This window comes from Nematolebias whitei, chromosome 10 (assembly GCF_014905685.2).
Source record: "Nematolebias whitei isolate Nwh7 chromosome 10, NemWhi1, whole genome shotgun sequence".
NCBI classification, from domain to species: Eukaryota; Metazoa; Chordata; class Actinopteri; order Cyprinodontiformes; family Rivulidae; genus Nematolebias; species Nematolebias whitei.
The window spans coordinates 6,637,432-6,646,641 of NC_056507.1; positions in this window are offsets into that span (position 1 = coordinate 6,637,432).

Sequence of the window (9,210 nt, forward strand, 5' to 3'; positions counted from 1 at the left end):
GGGGGGGGGGGGGGGGGGGGGGTATGACATTGCAAAGTGCGCCTCACTGCCCCCTTGAGTGCTAGCGTCATACAAAGAGTCAGAGGAATTCAAAAATATATGAGCTTTGAAAGTTTTAGGAATTTGGGGTATTTATGGCGAATGGAGTTTTCGCAATGCCCCAGGTGCTGTGGAGCGTTGCAGAGCAGGGGAGGGGTGGGGTGGGGGCACTGATGGAGCAGTAAAATAAAACACCTGCAGAACATTTACCTTCCTTTGCTGTATTGCAGATGACAATTCATGGACCCCGGGGGTGTGATACTGCATCATTAAGAGGTCAGGAGAGCATGTGGGGAGGAGAGGAGACAAAAATAGCATCTTCACATTATAGATCTTCCATGGAAGATTTAAAGCCCCCCCTGGAGAATTCCTGTATGTGTCAATAATGCAAACAGATGTCCTCCTCCGCCTCATAAAAATGAAAAGCATTTGAAGGAAGGAGTGAATGTGGAAACAACAGCAGCGGTCTTACTCCACAACAACTACGATGACGCTTCCTGCTGGAATGTCACCTTCAACCCCCAACAATGTCCAGTCAGGTCATCTGGACAGTTTCTTTTTTTGTTGAGAGACGTTTCGCCCTCCATCCGAAGGGCTTCATCAGCCTGAGGAGTCACATGTTTTCCCCTCTAAGCAGTACACTCCTACAGTGGACCAACCATTTTGCTGGATGGAGGGCGAAACGTCTCAACAAACTGTCCAGATGACCTGGCTGAACATTGTTGGATTTTGTACCTGGATTATTGAGCAAGGACCTTGATGCCTTCAACCTAATTTCACCTGCATGTCTTCTTTGACACATGGTTCTCCACTGATCGCTCCCATCCCCCGATGTTTCAATTCAATTCAGTTTATTTATATTGGGCCAAATTACAACAGAAGTCATCTAGAAGTCATTCTAGTTCTAGAATTGTGCCGCTCAAGGTGGAGCAGCTCTGTTACATTCATTCTGATTTACTGCTTTTGAAAACTTTAATCCCTCTTTTTTCTGGATGTATATCGCTTTTTTACGATGATTGTTTCCTCTGGTATCGGATGCTGTGCAGCTGGAAGGATTTTAACTGAAACCTTTTTACTTTTGGACATTTGTTATGATGCGTAACCATGGCAACAATGTCTTTTTTTTGTTTGTTTTTTTACAACAAGGAGCAGCTGATTAACATCTCAAAAGCTCAAATATCTCATCTACAGCCCCAAATCCCAAACAAGTTGAAAAGGAGGCGCCGTGGACAAATTCCCGTCAACCTGGCGGCGGTGTTCGAATACCTGACCACCGAGATCCTAGAGCTGGTGAGAAACTCGGCTCGTGAGGAACTTTGCAGACTGCTGGGAGTAGTGACCATCACTCAGGGAGGAATTCTGTCCAGCATTCGGGCAATCCTGCTGCCCAGGAGGACCGGGAGGACCGAGAGGCCCGCCGGATCTGACAGCAAGCTGGATCTGGGTGGACGGATCGGTATCTGTGGCCAGATTCTTCGGCTTCACTGCAGGAGATCCTTCCTGCCCACAGCCATCAGCATCTATAACAACTCTTGAATGAAACCAGGATGATGAGCTACGACAACACTTAATTTCCCTCTGGGATTAATAAAGTATTTTTGAATTGAATTTGAATCTCAGGGCACTGAACAAAAACATTCATATATAAAAATTATAATTTAACATTATTTATCTGAGGAGCAGACTGCTTTGAATTTAACGCCATCGCAGAACTCTCATCTTGAGCAAGCATGAAGGCGACAGTGGAAAGGAAAAACTCCCTCATGAGGAAGAAACCTTTAGCAGAACCAGGCTCAGGACAAGCGGCCTTCTGCTTCGACCAGCTGGGTTTGAGAGGAACAGATACACAATGGCAGGTTAAGAATCACATGTTAAGATAGAAATAGTATCAAATGAAAATTATTAAATTTTAACAATTTGTTTAAGTAAATGAGGTCAATTTGTCCTCTAGTAGTCTAAGCTTAAAACAGCAGAACAATTCAACCCTAACTATAGGATTTATCAAAAAGGAAAGTCTTAATCCCAGTCTTAAAACTGGACAATGTGTCAGCCTCACGGACAGAAACTGGAAGTTGGTTCCACAAGAGAGGAGCCTGAAAACTGAAAGATCTGCCTCCCATTCTGCTTTTGAAAACTCTAGGGACCACGAGTAAACCTGCAGTCTGAGAGCAAAGTGCTCTGTTAGGAAAATATGGAACAATAAGATCTGTAATATAAGATGGAGCTAGGTTGTTGAGGGCTTTGTAGGTTAGAAGTAAGATTTTGAATTCAATGCAGGACTTGACGGGGAGCCAGTGGAGAGAAGCTAAAACTGATATTCACGTCATATTAGAGCTGGAGTTGGTGAATGTGGCACTGACACTGGTGACCAAAGGTTTCAGTTTGGTGAAGATGAAGCGTGCAGGATTCAGGACAAAGGATCTGAAGGCCGAGGCCAGAGGGGAGCTCTAACCCGTCTCTGTGACGTGTTCCTTCCTGATGGAAAAACCTTCTGTAATGAGCCAAACTAAAGGTGATCAGGGTGCCACTCTGACTTATTTTTTAAACCTTTACAGGTTTAAGATTATTGTGGACACACGTAATATTATAAAATCATCTTCTTTCGGCTTTTCCCTTTTCAGGGGTTTCCACAGCGAGTCATCCTCCTCCATCTCTGTCCTCTTCATCCTCTGTCCTCACTCCATCTACCTCCATGTCCTCTCTAACTGCATCCATATATCTCCTCTTTTTCTTGGCAGCTGCATTTCTATCCTTCCTACATTCTTGACTTTCCTCTTCTTCCTCTGTCTCCTGACACATTTCCCTCCTCATGGTTGTCGACTAACAGTAGCACAAATTCCCTGTTTGTGGCGCACCGGTGGCGGTGGTCGTAAACCCGGGCCTCGACCGATCCGGTATGGTGTCGCTTAGATGAACTCACATTATAGTTTTAACCAAAGTGTTTGGGACCAGAACCAGAGATACACTGGCTTGTGCTCCCTAGAGGCTGGTTTACGTAATACTGTAAAGTTACTGGCGTAAATCTGAAACATCCTGAAGAAAGTTGGATGATAGTATCACCATGACAAACGCTCACGCGTCTCACTCCTTGACAGAAACTAATTGTCTCAAATCAAGTGCTGTAAAATCTAGAAGTTGATTTTATAAAGAAAGTGGCAGAGAAATAAAAAAGACTAGGGCCTGTTCCAGGGTTCTTTTCCACACAAACACTTTCTTGAATCTGAATAAAAGTCTTCTGGCATGTCTTCAGATCAAACCAGTATTTATGTTCTCTTCCCAAAGGATCAAACACTTACTGTACCTTCATTACAAGCTTGATACAATAAAACCCACACCCCGTTACCTTCTCTGTAACCACCTTACACATTCTCTCTCTGCCTCCTCAGTGTCAGGCAGTTCATCTTTAGCTCCTCCCACTAGGCCGAACATTTCTTTCAAGTCAAGTACACTTGGTTTAACCACAAAACAAATTAAAGTTTAACAGTTCACTCTCACAAATCTTAATTAATCCAACAATAATAATGCACAAAATCATTTAAAGTCACACGATCGTGGAAACATCTTTTTAGTGAAAATCAATCGTCCCACCTGCTTTTGCCGTGCAACGAGGGACCCACCCAACACAACAACAGCACCAGGTACAAGTAATGTTTTTAATGTGTGTGTTTCATGGACTGAACCCCCAAGTGTGCACCCTTGGTTCTAAGCTGGTGAGGAGACTTTACTGACAATAAACTAAGATGTGGCTCTAAATGTGTGAAGGAGCAACAGGGATGCTTCTTCACGGCCACAATAGCAATTTCTTACCCTTGGAATTCTAATAAAAGAAGTTGTTTTCTACAGTGGTCCTAATCCTCTTCCATACAGAAGAGTCTGGTTGTCCACAGCCTTTTAGAGGGGAAATTAACTCGTTACAAAGATGTTTCACTTCAGTTTGTTCAAGCTCCATTAGGATGGGAGTCACAGGGGCGGGTTGACAGCACACACAGCGCTCTGGGAGACTTAAAGAGAAAACTAGTTGTGCAGCAGTGAGAGAAAAACTCGATGACTGAAGAAAAATGTGTGAATGTATAAATTGTAGAGGAAACGTCAAATTTGTAGGAATAGAAAGAGCCTGTTTGGAGCTGTTTAAACTCTACAAAACATTTTCAAACTTTGTGACCGAGCTGAACATTTAGTGCCTCATCCTCCAAAATCACAAATCTGTGATTATGTGAAAAAAAACATAATACTATTTAAAAACAAGCCACTTTAGGCATGCAAAGTGCAGCATGTGTTTAAACTTTGACGTTTCTGCTGTGACTATATGTTTTACTAAAATATAATTTCTGTTCATGTAGAGTTTATTTTCTTTTGCAGATTTCATCTACATCAAAGTTGCCCGCTCGGTGGTCCTCTCTCCTGCATGCATGAGAGGTTTTGCCGTTCCAAAACACCTGGTTTGAATTCATGGGTGATTACCGTATTTTTCAGCCTATAAGTCGCAGGTTTTTTTAGGTTTTTTTTTTTTACATAATTTTCGTACCTGCGACTTATACGCCAAAGTGACATATTTATGAATTTTTTTCCCGTATTTATAAAAAAAATTTTGGGCTGAGATATGACCATTTCCATTCATTCTGGCTGAAAATATTGAACACTACCATTTTTAGCTGCTAGATGACGCTTGAGTGTATGGCATGCCGTTGTGTCATGTAATAGGTAAACGTGGCTATTAATGACACAATCAGCTTGCCATAGAGAGCCACCTTCGTCCAGCTCGCCTGGAACAATCGTCAAATCAGCTTCATTTCGCTGCGCTGCCTCGGCAAAAATGCAGCTAATTTGATCATTGAAGTGAATTTATTAAGTAAAAGTTCAACTGAGACAAACCTTTACTATAATGTCAAGCAAACAAATAATTATTTTTAGGAGGTTATCTTGTTAAACTTCAAAGAAATGCATAGTGGGTCCTCTTGTGCACGCACCTACTTCCGCGTATCGGCTTTTGAAATGCAGCTGATTTGATCGTCAAAGTGCATTTATTAAGGAAAAGTTAGACTGAGACACACCTTTACTATAATTTTGAGCAAACAAATAATTGTTTTTTAAGTGTTAATCTTGTTAAGTTCTTGTTAAAGTCCTCTCGTGCACGCTCCTGCAGCCGCCATTTGGCAGCCAGTCGATTTTTGATACAACGCCGGCCCACATTTCCAGGTTGTCATGCGACGTATACAACGAAGTGACACATTTATGTTTCTTTCCACTTTATTAGACATATTTGCATATATTTGGACTTATGCAACTTATACGGCGGTGCAATGCGTACGACGAAAAATACGGTATCATGCTTCTGCAGAAATAATCATTTAACCATCAAATCGGGTGTGTTGAGCAGGTAGTCAAGTAAAAACATGCAGACCGGTGGCTCTTGAGGACCAGGGTTGAACATCCTTACACTATACTGTAAAGAGTGAGATGGAGGAGGATGACTCGCAGTGTAGCCCTGAAGAGGGCAAAGCCGAAAGAAGAAAAATACATTATACTGCTACTAACAGCCGATGCACACTGTTTCTGATTTAGCTTCATGTTCAGATGCACGGGGTTTTTCAAAGCTGCACAAACAATGAATATTGAAATAGAAAGGTAAAATAATGTGTGAGCAGTAACAAGGGTGCTTCAGTGCTCATGCCCTCAATTATATGAAAATGCATGCTTGCATAAATGTGTACACCAGGATGCATGCATCCACGTCAGAATGCACATTTGTGTGCATCAATGCGTTCATCTATATTAACGCTGCATGCACTCATTCATATTTTGACTCAAATATTTGCAGCAGTGACAGGTGACTAATCATCTGCACGCTCATAATTTATCTGCGAGGAATGCTTTACGTGACAAGAAGGAAAAACTTCCAAACGTTAGTGTCTCATCTTCTTCCTCCCCCGTGAACACAAAAGAATGTGTGGCAAGGCGTAAATATGAAACACAAGTGTTTCAGAAGAAAAAAACATCCTGCACCCCCCATGGACTGCTGCGTTCCTGCCAGTGCGTGAAGTTTCTCCCTGCACAGCTGAAATGGTCTGACTGATCGTGTCTGAGCCAGAGTTGGAGCTGGCAGCCCACCAGAGCGTCATTTATACGCATCCTACTCAGCACATGCACAGTGCATGCAGCCGTGCAAAAGGCACAGTTCTGATGGAGCGAGTCAGCAGAGCTCGTCTTTACCAGGTGAAAGGTCAAGTGGTGAATGAAGTGACTAAATCAGTCTGTTTTTAAAGACGTTTCTCTTCTGACACAAAGGTTTGCCATAAAAGTGTGCACATTTTGTTGAAGCAGCTTTTGCTTTAATTGTCTCCATCTGTCGTCTTATGAAGGAGTCCACTGGTTCCATCTTGAGTTGCTAATGTTTACCAACTCTCAAAATGGATCAAATTAGAAATGCATCTTCGGTGCACAGCCATTTTTTTAAATTCACCGCATAGATTGAAAAACAAGCAACCCCCAAAAATCTAATTTTGGTCTAGACTTAGACTGGCTAGAATATTCCAAAACTTATTTATTTCTTTCGGTGAATCCATTTTTGAACATTCATTTGAATGTTTGGGCTCCGTGTCGTTGAAAAATTTAATTTACAGTTTGTTTTCAAGCAAACACCCGAGGGGTTTGGGTCAAAACTAGCAGGTATTTGGATCTGTTTCATCCACTTTGACTAAAACCTGGACTAGCTGAAGAAAAGCAACCCCACAGCATGACGCTGCCACCACCGTGTTTCACTGTGAAGGTGTTCTTTTGATGATCCTGCTCCAGACAGACACTAAGGTTTAAAAGTTCAGTATTGGGTTCATCAGACCAGAACACATTTTCCTTCATACATTTGTGAGACTTTATGCATTGGAACAATTTTAAACTGACTTGTTATTTTTTCCAAGATAGTTTTTTTTTACATGAGTCCAGGAATATGGAGAAGACAGAAGACTGTCAACACAGAACACAACCAGGACTTGACAATGTTGACCGTCAACCCTAACAAGTGTGATTAATGTTAAGTATGGTTAGTTCAGAACTTGTTCACTATTGTATGGGTCACAATATTACAAATATATACGTATATTTGCATTTATGTTCTATCTATATGTATTCCTTCCATCCATTCCTCCCTCTCTCTTATTAGAGATAGAGTCCAGGCAGGACGGAGTGGATGGAGAAAAGTTTCAGGAGTGATTTGTGACAAAAGGGTGTCAGCAAAGGTCAAAGGAAACATTTACAAGACAGTGGTGAGACCAGCTATGTTGTATGCTCTGGAGACGGAGACATGGACAAAAAGACAAGAGACAGAACTGGAAGAAGCAGAAATGAAGATGTTGAGGTTCTCCTTAAGAGTGACAAGGATGGATAATGTTAGGAATGAGATCATCAGAGGTACAGCACAGGTTGAACAACTGGGAGATAAAGTTAGAGAGACCAGACTGAGATGACTTTTGGACATGTCCAGAGGAGGGATAGTGGTTTGGACATGTCCAGATGAGGGACAGTGGGTATATTGGTAGAAAGATGTTAGAAATGCAGCTGCCAGGAAAAGACAAAGAGATATGGATGCAGTTAGAGAGGACATGGAGGTAGTTTAGGGCAGAGTGATGACTGGCGACCCCTGAAGAGGGAAAAGCCGAAAGAAGAAGAAGAAGAAGATGTTTACCTGCCTAAAGCCTGAAGATGGAAATTAGCCGTTGGCAAGCCTGGCATCATGCATCTGCCTCTTCTGGAGTGTATTATTCTTTTGCCTCGTCCTAAATGAATAATTTAAGTTGAACTTCATCCCAGGTCGATCAGAATCATAATAATTAATGAAAGGTGTGTTCCCACAAAGAATAAAACGATTATTAAAATCTGAAAGAGTTTTAATAAAATATTACCTCAAGGGTGTGACCACTTTTGAACTACCGAAGCTGCTTGCATCTTTTTATTCTTCCCTGGTAACTTTTTTTTTTTTCAGTTGTCACAGAAAATGTGTTAAGCTTTGAAATTAGTAAACGTTTTAATTTCAGCCTGGATTTTTACTAACATAGCACTTCGCTCTCAGACTGAAGGTTTACTTGTGGTTCCTAGAGTTTCCAGTCAGGCTCCTCTGTTGTGGAACCAACTTCCAGTTTCTGTCCGTGAGGCTGACACATTGTCCAGTTTTAAGACTGGGATTAAAACTTTGCTTTTTGATAAATCCTATAGTTAGGTCTTGGGTTTCCTGAACTATCCCCTAGTTATGCTGCTATAGGCTTAGACTGTTGGGGGACAAACTGACCACATTTCCTCACTCTGCTGCTATCTTTACTTGCTCAACTCTACATGTTTGAATTTGTAATTATTTATCTTTAACATGCATTTTTTGTTTTGTCTTTCCTCCTATAGAAAGTACACCTGGACCTGTCATTCTGTGTTTGAGTCTCCTTCCTGTCCTCTCAAACCCAAGCCGGTCGAAGCAGATGGCCGCTTGTTCTGATCATGGTTCTGCTGGAGGTTTCTTCCTGTTAAAAGGGAGTTTTTCCTTTCCACTGTCGCCTTTGTGCTCGCTCAGGATGGGAGACTGCGACGAAGTGAAGATTCAACACAACCTGCTGCTTCCTTAGATAGAGAACTTTTACTAATTGTCTTTTGTAATGAATGTGAGAACATGCAAACTCCACCCAGAAAGGTTCCAGACTGAGATCCAGGCGGTCTTACGACCTTTTTGCTGAGAGGCGATAGCTGTGGTTCTGGGGCGACTCGCATGCGCAGAGTATGTGACATCACACATGTGTACAGAATTAAATATAGATGCTTTACATGTTAGCATGTGTGTACAGAATCTAAAGTTGCTGTGCAATCAGAGCCAACTAAATGAATGTACTGTAAACTTTTCCGTGTCGTGGCCCCCCCAAACAGCATTAACTTCTGGTCGAGGCCCCCTTCACAAACCCACAATGTTACAAAATATGTCAAGAAACATCAACTTTAAGAATGTTTTAACTTCTATTCACTATATTCAATTAATTATTACAGTTGCTGAGTTCAAAAATGTTATTAACTAACGTTTTAAATATATTCCCACGGAAAATAAACAACTTTTCAACAAACTGTTGACCAGAAGAACAAAACAAAAGAAATCTAACCTCTCGCTCAAGCGTCTTTATCTGGAAATGACAGATACAGATTGCC